Here is a 14,470-nt window from a genome sequence, read left to right as displayed (position 1 = left end):
TCCATTACAACATGAAACAAGATTCTACTCCTTCTACTTTCATTCACTCACACTACATGGAAACCTCTACTCCCGAAGGTGGCAAAAGTATGAGCTCACATGAGTTGCATACCACAACAATAGGAGGTGTGAATATCGCGTGGGCATTGCAAGGGTTCATCTCCAACATAAAGATAGAATGGTAAGAAAAATACCCTTGTAGCTTACATTCAGAGCTTAACATCATCTCCATCTTTAAGTTTATCATGCTGGAGAGAATTAACCTCTTTATGGATTTCAGTGTTTAGGCTTCACACCTCATAACACTGGGTGGTGCTATTTTGTTGATGACTTTGGTGCGCCATCTATAGTTGTGTAGCATGTGATTTGAGTCTCACAATGTAAGTAAGTTGTGTTATCTATGGAGAGTCGTCAAAGATTTTTCTTGTAATTTATTCTTCGTATAATTGTCATTAGATAATTGGAATGATATCATTTTGTACTTTATAACTTTGTGCTCACATAATCTTTTGTTTACTTACAGATTCAACTTGTTTTAAGAGGACATGAGCAAGCAACCATGTGTAGAGATGGAAATCACTCTATTTTTGTTCCTTGAGGAACCTTTCACTACCATGTTAAAAGATTCTGATAAGAATAGTAGGTGTTTTTTAGAATCTTGAACCAATAGGGACTCTCTAGGAGCTCTCATAGAAGCCATCCATATAGTACTACTATCTTCCCTAGTGTCATAGACACACAAATACTCAAGTATATATGAATCTCTAGATGAGGAAGACAAATACTTGTAAGATAAGCCTAACAACAACAACATTGTCTCCATTTGTAATTATTTTTCATGAGGCTCGATTCCTCTATAAATGCAATATAAATATGGTTTTTTGTTAAATGGTGTCGCATTGAGTGAGAGTATTTAATTTAGATTACTGAAGTTTCATACAGATCTGAGAAATATTGTTTACTTTTATGGATATTTTGATTTTCTTGTACGATGATTCAAGTCGCAAGTCTTAATCACTCCACCTTGAAGAAATTCAAGCAATATTTTGATTTCAGTTTAATCATTAATGGTTATTCTTATTAAAGTGGATCATAAACTTTGTCAAGATGTCCTCATTTGGGGATGTTGAATATATATCATTAGCAATGTTTCACAAGAACATTAGGTGGACACAAGGAAGTAAAAATTGGCTCCTTGTTTGGTCGATTTCTAGTGTTTAATGTTTAGTGCACAGGATTTGTGAGGCCGTTGACATGGGGAGTTCACTAAAGTATATGTAACATAGCACATGTGTTCAACATAAGGGATTTTATATTCTTGTAAAGTTGCAGAAACATGTGTAGATAAGGCCTATAAGGGGTACTTTTAATCCATTCTAGTGAACGCATGTGATATAGGAAAATTTTACATAGTGAATGCTCCGGACCTTTGAACACAAAGAAAGGGGGGGGGGGGGGGGAGCTCTAATTACATCTGAGTGAAAAGAAGTGGAATTTGTATTGTCATGTTGCATAAAGATTTTCTTTCACTTAATCTAAAAAAAAATTGGTATCTTGGGGTGCAGACAAGGCCATATAATGCAAAAAAAGGGGTGGCCACAAGGGCGCGTAATGAGCCATCCAAAACTGCTGGATGGCCCATATGTGGGCCCTTGTGGCCACCCTTTTTTTGCATAATTAGGCTATTGCTGTACATGAGAACCCTGGAAAAGATGAGATGAACCTAAAATTGAACTTTTCAAGCACATTATGCCTTCCTTCAACTCAACTTACTAGTTCCCTGCACCAAAAGGGCAAATCACATTGGATAGTATAAAAATCTAGTCTCATGCTGCATAAACATCTGGTTTCATCAAATATTAACATTCTTGCTATTATAAGGGGCAGACAAGGCCATATAATGCAAAAAAAAGGGTGGCCACAAGGGTGCGCAGGTGAGCCATCCAAAACTGTTGGATGGGCCATCTGCGCGCCCTTGTGGCCACCCTTTTTTTACATAATTAGGCTATTATTGCACTCCAGGACCTTGGAAAAGGTGAGATAAATGTAAAATTTAACTTTTCAAGCACATTATGCCTTCCTTCAACTCAACTTACTAGTTCCCTGCACCAAAAGGCCAAATCACATTGGACAATATAAAAATCTAGTCTCATGCTACATAAACATCTGGTTTCATCAGCTATTAACATTTTTGCTATCCTAAGGGGCAAACAAAGCTAGAAAATGCAAAAACAAAAGGGTGGCCACAAGGGCGCGCAGATGAGCCATCCAAAACTACTGGATGGGCCATCTGCGCGCCCTTGTGGCCACCCTTTTTTTTGCATTTTCTAGCTTTGTTTGCCCCTTAGGATGGCAAAAATGTTAATATTTGATTTAATTTAACTCTTCATGGCCAAAACCACTTAACTTAAAACACATGGATAATCCGAAAAGCCAAATCACTATGGAGACAGTAGACACAACTCTTAATCATTTTGTCATTGCAAAGTCATCTGAAATGATGTGAGCCTCTACAACTTCTTGAATAGCCTCCAACGCTATTGCTTGCATTTTATACTGATTTCCATAGCTTTGAAGCACCTCCTTCACCGTGTGAGCATATTTTTGATGCATGGCCATGATTCAAGTGTTGAACTTTTCGGTTGTTTTCAACAGCTTCTAGATTTCAATCGGCTCCGAATCTGTCTGGACTTGTCTCACATGAATTTGTTCATCTCATCGCGTTCTTCGACCATCATGTGATGAGAAAAAATCATATCTTGCTCGCATTCTCCAAAAATCAACGTGCAAGTTGACAATTTATTTAAAAATGATGTAAAACATACATTTTTTACTTTTTTCTTAATCTACGGGCTCCAACGAGCATTAAAACCATGGAATCTAAAAATACTCAAAGAACCATTGTTTTTTATTGTGTTAAGGACTGTATTTCCTACATATAAAACTTTCCCAAAATCTCGCCCTAACACCTTCAAAAGTGGCTTCCAAGGAGTGTACTCGATCAAAATTTGAAACTGAAGAAAAACAATCAGAATGAACTCCTAGACTGTGTATAAACTTTAGAATAACCAAAATTTCCTTCAAAAAAAATTTATGCTAAAAATTTGAAAATAGCCCCCCATTGGACTCCCCACAACAATAGAAGTCAAAGCGTTCAAGGAGAGGTATGGTGTCACAAGTGCATGGTGGGAATCTCATCGAGGTTTATTCCGTCAAGATCTCTTGTACTTTATCATGTCTTCTCATGTACAATCTTACCAAAAAAAAAAAGACACTTTAAATGACTACAAATCTTATTTAACTTATCAAACAATCTAAAATATGGTAGACCAAGAGTGCTCTTACACATCAACAAACAAAAAAGTCCAAATTTCTTCTCATTAACTTTGATAAACATACATTCGTGAACAACTTCCAAGGGGTAGTGCAGTCATAGTTCTTACATCCATTCCATGACATGGTATTCTCATGGGGTGACCTATCATATAAAAATATCTTTGGTGGGGGTGCCCTCATGTTAGGAAAGGGTGTGCTGCTGATGAAAAGTTGTTGTATTGTCCTACTAGGGATCTCTCCATGTTAGCATAGTGATTTTTGGTGTAGTGGGAGCCACATTGCTTGAGGAGAGCTTTGTGCCACCGTAAAAGCTTCATGTTATGCTAGTTCCTTGATCCATTCTTGCATTAGGATGAGATTACCCACCTCTAATAAGGATGGATTTGAAGCACCTACCTGCAAGATGTAACAAAGAAGGCTGTTTTAGAGGAAAAGTGGTGACACTTGACCTCTCTAACCTACACCCACTGTTTCTTGTAATGCCACTGTTTTGAGCTGAAGAGCTTGACATTCGTGCATCCACGAATGCAAAGAAGCACCTGCACCCATACACAACCAATTGCAATATCCTAACAAGCCTACTTCTCCCCTCCCAAGATATTGAAGAACCATACACATTCGTCTCACCGACAGTATGACGATCTTGGGATGACCTCTGCTCACTCTCACGTGCGGCCTTCAGTGCAAACACCGCGGACAAGCAATATGTACGATTTGTGATGTTCGTGAGCACCATGGCAGATGTTGTGTGAGGAAGCAAAGAATGAAAAGAAAGAGGGGGGAGGGAGAGGGAGGAACATCGGAGGAGAGAAGGGGGCAGAGGGGGAGAGGGAGAGAGAGGAGAGGAGGAGGAGAGAAGGGGGTAGGGAGGGAGAGGAGAGGAACATGGGAGGAGAGAGGGGGCAGAGGGGGGAGAGGGAGAGAGAGGGGAGGAGGAGGAGAGAAGGGGGTAGGGAGGGAGAGGAGAGGGAGAGAGGAGGAAGGAGGAGGAGAGAACAAAGGTTTTTTTTTGGGGGGGATTTTTTTTTTGAAAAAGTGGACTTTTAGTGTTTGTAGGTTTAAAAAAATGTAAAAAAATGATTTTTTGATGTGTATATATGTTGGAAGGGAGTTTTAAGTCAAAAATAAGTAAAAATAACTTTTTTGAAAATAAGTCAAATTTTGGCTCTTAGTGACCCACGTTTTTGCCGATGTGGCCACACCCCTTTACTCCCTTCACTTTTCAAAAGCTAGAGAGAGAAAGTGACCTCTTAGGTCCACATCCTACATGTGTCTAAAAAAACGGCTAGAAAAGTCTACTTAAAACTAGCTTCTTGAATGCCCTTGTCCCCTTAACCCTACACAACATTAGCCTTAATCCCTAAAAATTAGGATTCCTTACAAAGCCCATGCAAAGTCCATATTTCTCCTAATGTAAGATTGTCGTCTTTTGCTGTGTAGAGGTAGCTTGGAAGTAATCGTACTTGCTGAGTGCCTTTAGGATTGCAGGACTGTAGAAATAGGTTAGGATTTTGAGGATGATGAGACGAGACAAGTCTTAAGACCAGTGCTCAGAAAACCATAAAAGACAAGAAAACGAGTTTTTGTGAACACTTTTCACAACTTCATTGCATGAGAATCTAGGAGTAGGGTAAGTAGGATCCGAGGTGGATTTCAGAACATTGCCCTCTCTGAAAGAATCAAGTGTGAGTTGTTGTTGGAAGTTGCAGAGTTTCAGGTCTACGACTAGAAATAGCACAAGAAGACTCAAAACCACTCAATCCGACTGGAGAGTAAGCTTAAAAGTTGTCTGAATCAATTGGTAAGCTCAAGGACACTTCGAGGTAAAAATTTCAAGAATTGGCCAAAACTCAGATTATTTACTTTCTCTTGACATTTTAGGCCAAATTAAGTTTTAACTTGATTCATAGGTTTAAAATAGCTCATGTAAAGTTTGTCTTTGAAAAAATTGCAAAAAAGTGTTCATTTCAAGCTTGAAGTTAATAATCGTGATTATTAAATTTTTGCTCTAAATTGACCAAGGTTCATACCATTGACTCATTGCATGTGTACAAACAACTTTTGTAAAGGCCCAAAAGATTTGGATTACCAAAATGACAAAAAACTAGGTAAAACTAAAGTTTGTACTGGCTTTTTGAATCTTGAGTGTAAATGGAAAAAAATTTGTCCAAACTTGTTGAAAATTGATTCATAGGCTTATATTGATGTGATAAACATGTTTACATGCTCAATTGACAAAAAAGATGCAAAAAGTTGTCAATTATAAATAATCAAGATTATTTACATCTGCCCTATTTTTTAACTTTTTTGACCAAGTCAGCATACCACTAGTTTAACCATGTTGTAATAAGCCCATAAACCAAATTTGGTGAGATTTGGATCACTGGATTGAAAATTGAGACTAAAATTGCAAAGCTAGTCTGCGGACAGAAAATTGATGACCATTTGACAAAAAATTGTCCAAACTTGATGAAACTTGGCTAGGACCTTCACTTGAGGTGCTTAATAGATCTGTGTCAAAGTTGGGGCAAAAAGTTGCAAAAATATGGATGGAGTAAATAATCGCAATTATTTACATCTGCTTCAAAACTTGAGAAATTTGCACATTTGAGTATAGCACAAGGTCAAGCATATTAAGTATACCTCACAAATCAATTTTGGTGAAATTTGGATCACAAAAGTGAGACTTAAGCCAGATTCTTGAAATCAGAGTCTGCAGACACAAAACAATTGATAAACTTCATCAGATTTTGTCCAAACTTGTTGAAACTTGTCCAGGGACTTTAACAAGTTGTATACTTGCCAAACCAATCCAAAAAGTGTAAAAGACTAGTAAAAGTAAATAATCGCGATTATTTATTACTACTATTCAGAGACATCAATTTTGACTTTTGAACTTGTACAATATTAGACCAGCATAATACAAAGCCACCGAGAAATTTTGGGGTTCAATCGGATTCAAATTGGTGCATGTTCACTCAGTTTCTAGGCTACAGATTAAACCTTTGATTTTTTGCTAAAGTCGAATCTGAAAGTCAATTTTCAACTCCCATAGCTAAATTTGAAGTGGTACACATAGACCAACCACGAGAGTTAGCAAAAACTCTACTGTCTTTATAGAAGAATAGCTAACTTGATCAAATTTGTACAGGAATCAGGTTGCAAACGAGGAATCAGTGGCTTGACAAAAAGTTGCAATCAAATCAAGTGGAAATTGACGACAAGTCAATCCAAAGGTGAGTACTCTATCCAGGGCTTCATAAGTCCATATGAACCTTAGATCTGGTCGTGTACTAGGAAATCAAGGCATACTTGGAGAAACCTCCAGTAGAGTATCCACCGAAGAAAGCGTGAATCAAGGCAATTCCTTGCACACAATTCTTGAAGAAGTCTCAGACACTTTTTCAGATTCAACATCCGAAATGTCTTCTTATTCGACTCACTCGAAAATCGAAACGACAATGCGCTATAAGCATATACTCTCATTTTATAAGACTAACCACCATGTAGCCCATGTTTACTTGGACCCTAACGAGGCGTATGCTATTCACATTGATGACCATGGTATTGAGTTCGAAGAAGAGATTAGGACAAACAAACAAGAAAAAATATACAGGGTCAGAAACGGAACTCAATATGTACAAGTCAAAAACCCTGATACGGTAGACAAATGGGGGTTAGAAGTAAACACCATAATCCCGGATATGTCAGCAAAAGAAGGACCACCAAATTTATAATTCGAGGGATACGATCAAGTAGATCGTATCCCTCGTTGATCAAGTAGAAAATCTTCAAGAAAGGGGACTTAGTTTTAGTCTATTCCCTTAAGCAACACATTCCCAATTTTAATAAAAAGGAAAATGGACCGTTTATTATTGAAGATGTATCTCCAAGTGGATCCATAAAATTGTCCACCCTAGCCGGTGAACCAATGGCTAATTGGATTAGTGAATTTCGTTTAAAGAAATACAATTTGCCGCTAACCAATGAATTGCTAGAAAGAATGCATGCAGCCAAGCACAGAAAGATTAAACGATAGAAGGTTATTGATGAAGCCCAAGAGGAAGCTCGGCGTTGGGTACTCAAAAGGAAAGCTGCTCTCAAGAATTAACAGATACCGATTTTCATCAACACTCTAGAAATAGATGACCGACAATGGGAATTACCTAAAGATGCAGTTTCAACAGACGATGACTGGTTAGACGGAATGGACCTGCGCATCAAAGTACAACTCAACAATCATAGCACCAATGCTTTGGTCGACACAAGAGCTAGAGTAAATGCAGTCAGTTATTCCATGTACAAGAAGGCAAGAAGTCAAGCATTGACAACAGGAATAGTGACAATCAAAGGGTGTGACAAGAACCCAACCCCAACATTGGGAGTAGTCAACTTGAATGTGATAGTACATGGATGTTCATGTCCTCATTAGTTTGTATGCTTACCAGATGAACACATGAATGAGACGATGATTCTTGGAATTCCCTGGATGCGAACATACAAAACAGTACCAGATTGGGATACAAATTAGCTAAAGCTATCACCTAAAGGCGTGCAACTCATTGTTCCAATTGCACCGAGCAAGGAGGAATGGAAAAGAAGAAATCAGCAGACCAAACCACAAAGTAGTCAATCTTCTCCATCCCCTCGACAAGCATATGCTACAAGTAGCATGCAAGGAGTCAAGCAAATTTGGGTACCAAAACCATAGCTTAAGGATAAGCCGATTCAAATCTGGGTGCCTAAAACTTCACCGATAAAACAAAAGAAGGTTCCAAGGGTTAAAACATATAGACGAGCATCTCCAAGCGAGGAACCTAACATGAAATTGGTTTGGAAGAAAAAGGAGCACTTATCTTCTCCACAAGCCGTAAAACCAATCAAGCAATGACGAGTTAACTCTCAAAAGACTCCATCACACCATATAGCAACAAGCAAACCAAGCTACCAATGGCAAGAAAAAGGTTGACAACAAACAAAAGTGCTACCAACATGTCAAGAAATCAGCGTGCTGAAGCATCTTGATGGTACAATTAAACAAAGAGCACACAAGCTACAAGATTTTCTCTTTGGAAGACATAAGCAGCAAACCTCGACATCAGAAACCCTTGAGTTAATTACTCAAGACCCAGCTCTTGCACAACATAGTGGTTTGAATTGCATTGATCTTCAACGCATGGTAGAGTCAACCACGGCTATGCATAGAGACGATTGTTCAACCCATGCACACAGTCATCCCGGAGTACGCCATCAAGGAGGGGTGAAAGGGCACTAAGTACTAAGTAATTAAGGGCAATGCTTAAGAGGGAGAAAAAAGTTCGATGTTAACGTGTGATTTTTTGCAAAATTACCTAATAATGCTCTTATAATTCATCATCAAGGAAAAATTCACCGATAATATCTTCCCTATGAGTGTAAATAGTGTATACTATCAAAAAATAGTCTTTTTTGGATATTTTTCATCATTTTTATTGGTAATGAGACTTAAAAATACAAAAATCCAACAAAAAACAATAAAGCTGTGTTTTTTAATGAATTTTCTTAATTATTGGTTTTTCACTTTAAATGAACATGTCAAAAATTAATAATAAATAGCAAGGAAGCTCAGATGGAGAAACGGAAGACATGATGGTGATCAAAAAGACAAGGCGAACAAGCACAAAAAATTTCAATAAAATTAGAAGATGGAAGCGGGAAGCCTAAATTCGGCGACCATGCCTACTTTTGCAAAATTCTTGCAGAATGAGCTACAGGAATCCGATCAAGGAAATTTTTGAGTATAACTTAGATTTCACAACCTAGTAGGACTAACGGGGGAATCTGGGGAAAATTGGTTCAGGAAGTCCGGGTATAGATATCTAAGATAGACTAAAACCACCTCATTTCTACTTTGCGGCCTTTGTAGAGAGAGATTTCGACCTCTTTCGCACGTCTTTTCCGGAGTCCACAGTTGCCCGTTTTCAACGCCGTCTCACATGAGACATGAGGGTTAAGTTCTTTACTCGTCAATGATCCATTTTGTACGGTCGATAGCTAGTCTAAACCCCTAGAAAAAACCCTAGAGATTGAGCAGTGCATGAGCACGAAGACCTACGAGCAAAAACTGACCATAGCGGCCTGTCAGCTCGACCAAATCAGATGGGATTTGAACTGCAGCATGCCCTAACATAATAGAACCTTTCTATACCATCAGTTGACCATTCGGCAAGGGTCGAGGGGGTCCCCAGTAGAAAAGCTAGGTTTTTGGCAAATGCTAGAATTCCGATCTGACTCCACAAATAGCTTGCCTACGAGGTTCATACACAATGTATATGATTGGTTTAGTGAAATCAATTAAGCAAATCCCTCGAAAAGCAGAAAACGGGCCGAAGGCTACAAAGCGTCAAATTCGACATATGGGGTCAAAATGACTCCAAATGAGACAGAATTGGATGAGCTACTTCATGACTATGTTGTGGACAAGTCCAAAGCCTCAAAGTTGACTGACCAACCCAGCAGGCAGTGTAGTCACAAAAAATGGTGATATCAGAGTCGACAAAGCACAAAGTGATGCCTGCAAGACCAAACTTGACCAAATTCAATTTAGGACTTGTTTTAGGTGTATAGAATGTGTCTAGGTCAAAATTTGTAAGCTTTGCAAAAAATTATCATTGTTAAAAATAATCACGATTATTTACTTTTGTTGCTTGAAAATTATCACATCACCTCACCTATCATCTGTACACACCTACTACATGCCAAAAATCCAGTATGAGCCAAAATGAGTACCTATAACTTGGAAAATTGCCAGAAAATGCAAAGAAGTCTTTGCAAGCCAATTTTTGGGTTATGGACAACATTTCTTGATCCAAATCACCTCATATCTCATACACAGGGTCTATACAATACCTAGAACCAAATTGTACCAAAAAATGTTGATTTTGGTAGAAAAGTCGATAATCGCGATTATTTACTTTCTAGCCAAATTAGGAGAGTTTTGATATTTTGCCATCATATATCCAAAGTACATGATGTATTAAGACCACTAGCCAAGTTTGAACCATTTGGAGCTCAAAATCTCAAATTTTCTTTATATCTACTGTTTCAGAGACCTAAAGCCAAAATCTACTCCCATTTTCACCCTATGCATCCATATTTCACTCAAAGTATGTATTTGGTATATACTTCAAGCCTATGAAGCCAAGTTTGCAAAAAGTTGAAAAAAATACTCAGCTGCTGTAAATAATCGCAATTATTTACTTTGGTTGTAAAAATTTGTTTTGACTTTACAGTTTTGTTCCTTGCATATTTTTATGCATCTATGCTTGTTCAAAATTGATTTGAAGCAAATTGGACCAAAATTGTCAGAATTTCAGACTACAGGACAATTCAGAGAAAATTTCGACAAATCTGCTAACTTTGACACTCTATTCACTGAACAAGAGCCATGCAAGCAGGAAAGAGGGCCAAGAAAAAACCAGAAGGAAAAGTTACAGGGACTGCCCGCATATCAATTGGATCCAGCTTCAGTCAAAGCCGCCAAGGTAGCTTATCTCTCCAAAGAACAACTAGAAGAGCATCACACCACAGTCTTCACTGCCGGCGGCAGATTCAAGAGTGAAGAGGGACATTAGGTCGAGTTTCAACTCCTACCTAAGGAAGTATATGATGTTTCCGTGAAGCCTGAGACCAAAGAAGCCAACCGCAGGCTAGGACTCAGAGACTTTTATGAACAGGAGCCGTGCGGAGTGGATTTCCAGAAAGCTTACAAGCTTTTATCCACAATTAAAGAAGATGGAACCGCCCAAATTTCTAACACGCAAGGAAATAAGGTCAAAGTGGTAATAAACAAAGATATAGTGATAGAAGCACTCAGACTGCCCACAGAAGGAATGACCATGAGAGCAAGGGGCGAGAAAACGACAGGTACATTCATCAAAGAAACCACCGCAGCCTCTTTTGCAGATTTAATTCACAAGCAAGTGGAAGAACCATCCAGGTTATACCATCAGGACTTCCACTTCTTGGCTAAAAGGCCACCAAGGAACACCATGCCAAATCACGCGGTGGCCACCACTTGCACACAAGTTCTCAAGTCAACAACCAGGCAACCGATGGACCACGCCCAGTACATCCTGATCACTTACTTGGGTGCGCTAGAAGTCTTGACAAGGATTGCATACCATGCCATCAGCATGGCCGACAGCCTACCACCTGTCCCAGACCAAAACACATGCATATTGGCAGCACAACCATCTCCTAGAGCTACAAGGTCAGCTAAAAGATCGTATAAATCAGATGAAGAATCGGTTGAAAGCTCGCCAGAAAGGCACAACAGCAAGAGCTCTGATAATGAGGAAAAGAGGGCAATAAGAGAGGAGATGAAGAGAAAAGCTGGGGCCGCCCACCAAGAAGAGCCAGTGCAAAAGCAAGCTTGTTTTGAAAGAGAAAAACATGTCTACTAATGCAACCGACAAGCACAAGGAAAGGACCCCGAAAAATGGGTACCTAGTGGACTTAAGGGCCCAAGGACAAAGCATCACACGAGAAAAGAGGCTGAAGATTCGACAGAGTCTTTGGAAAAAATGTACCAAGAAGCATAAGCCTCAAGCTGAAAGAAGCCCAATAAGAGGCAAGGAAAGCAAAAGAGGAGGAGGAACAGAGAGAAGCCGAGGAAACGGCAAGGGAAGAAGCACATGACCAAGGTCAAGGGTCTCCCGACCCACTTCACCATCTACTGAACAACAAGAAAATCCTATGCCAAGCCCACCACCATCACCTGCAGGTAAAGACACCACTAAAGAAGCTGAGCCTGAAAAAGAGAAAGCCACAGAAGCTGAGCCCAGCAAAGAGACAGAACCTGAATCAAAGGAAGCAAAAGAATCTACACAATAGGCAACCACTACACAAGAGAAAACAACAAAGTCTGAGCCAACACCTTCTACTTCCACACAGCAAGAAACAACCAAGGCATCCACAAAGCCTCAGGAAGACAAGGTAGAAAAAGAACATCCACATCCTCAAGGGCAAGAAGAACCAGCAGCCACGACATAACAGAAGGACACACAAGAGGTTGCAGGCACATCAACTCAGCTAGCAAGACATGAGGACTGACAATCTAATGACGAGGTAATCCTGCAAGTAAACGAATATGCAAGGCAAATGCAAGATATGATGGAGATATTTTGATCAGTAGCACTTGGCCGGAGCACAAAGGCCAAGGAGTTAGAGATGGTGATTGACGCTTAGAATGAACGTCATCACCGATCTTCAAAGGCAAGTGCAAGAAATGCTAGCCAGAGATAGACAACAAAAGGAGATGGAAGAACTAGGTGATCTTCTCACAAAGTTATCAGATGCTTGCAAAGAAAAAGATGAACAGCAGACAGAACTTACAAATGATTCTGACGACAACACTGTCAGCTCAAAAAACTCAAGTGCAATTGGATGTCGCAAATGCTTCTTTACAATACTCCGAACAAAGAATAAATGATCAGGCAATGTTCTTACGACAAATAAGAGAGAATCCAGCCATAGCCACGATCAAAGGAATAGATGAGGTCTATAAAGCATTGGAGAAGAAGAACAAGGACCTCAAGCTGGAGTTAAAGCTGGAGCAATCTTAGTGCAAAAACCTGGCTTTGATTCAGGTCCAGAGAGAAGAAGAGCTCCTAAAAGAAATAGCTAAGCTCAAAAGAGTTAACCAGCTCCTGAGAGACGAAAAGTCGGAAACCCAAGAAGAGTCAGACACTCTGGAGCCACCACAAATAAATATACCCTCAGTGTCATTCGCTGAACTAGAGACACAATCCACAACAGAGCTGAGTTGTGAGGAGGATTTTCAGATAAACATTACAGATGTAGACACAGTGTCCATGGTCCACAGCTATCTAAAGCTGAAGAAGATGCACTAAAAGAAAAGATCACACAAGAGGTGGATGAGCAGTGGAAAGCAGTGATGGATTGGGAGTTGAGAGTTCTTCACTCTGTCAACATCATTCAGCTCACTCCCAATCAGATCAATGCGCAATGGCATCAGCAATCCCTGCCATACCCCTTGATAAAGGTGGAGTTACTCCAAGTAAAAGAAAGGATGTACGCATACATGCAAACAATGGTGTAGAGAAAGACCACCCAAAGTGGAGGTTGAGCTAGTTGAACAAGAATCCAGGGTATTTGATTATGTTCATAAGAGCATCTGCAGCCCTGCAAAGAGATCCCACTTTCTGTCATGTACCAAGAGTAAGGACTTGGCAAGAGCATGAGGCACTAATGAAGAAGAGGCCAACCTGGATGAACTACCCAAGACTGCCAGCTCCAGAGAAAGGAAAAGACACAGAGAAATACATGGTGAAAACCCTAATGGGCATCATCTCTTTCTTCAAAAGTCTACCGGATCTCTCCTGTGCAATGTTATATAAAATATGCCGAATGCTGCTCACCTGTATTGAAGTTTTTCATGAGCCAGAGCAAGCAAGCGCCCCGTGGATGTCATTCCTCAAGGGAAGTAAAGGGTTATGCTATGATCTTAGTGGTCAGCCTTCCAAAGAAGTCCTCTATGGCGTCTACGCCCGGTGTATGTTCTTACCATCACATAATATGTTGGCGTTCAAGGAAGCTTTCTACATGGGATTCTTCACTTCGCAAATGAAGATATTGGCACTAGTGATCAACAACCTCATAACCAAGTTTTTAGGCTACTCAGCGGTGGAGCTGAAGAACAGAGTGACCATGCAGTTTCTACAAGTGCCCGATAAAGAAAGGAAAATCAGATACCAAAAGGCACTGAATGCGCTTAAAGACCAACTCGCCAGCCCTGCCAGCCCGAAGACTATTTCAACCAGATACCAAAAGGCACTGAATGCGCTTAAAGACCGACTCGCCAACCCCGCCAGCCCGAAGACTATTTCAACCCATAAAGCTGTGTCAAGGGACAACACAGGCGAGGAGGGGGGGAATGTTAGCAGCAAGCGAACACAGATACCATTTTTCAAAGTTCTCTTTGTAAAACACTTATTATTTTGATAAATCGGGAATATTGTAACTTCTATTTTCTCAGATAAACTCTGTAATTAATGAGCCGGGGCTACAAGCTTCCAAATTGTATCAACCTGTCATTACCTAGCTTTGGTAGAACTCTAGATTATTGGTTTTG

The sequence above is a fragment of the Adiantum capillus-veneris genome, chromosome 22, assembly GCF_014529385.1.
Source record: "Adiantum capillus-veneris isolate H3 chromosome 22, ASM1452938v2, whole genome shotgun sequence".
Taxonomy (NCBI): Eukaryota; Viridiplantae; Streptophyta; class Polypodiopsida; order Polypodiales; family Pteridaceae; genus Adiantum; species Adiantum capillus-veneris.
Note: the sequence above shows the minus strand (reverse complement) of the source record.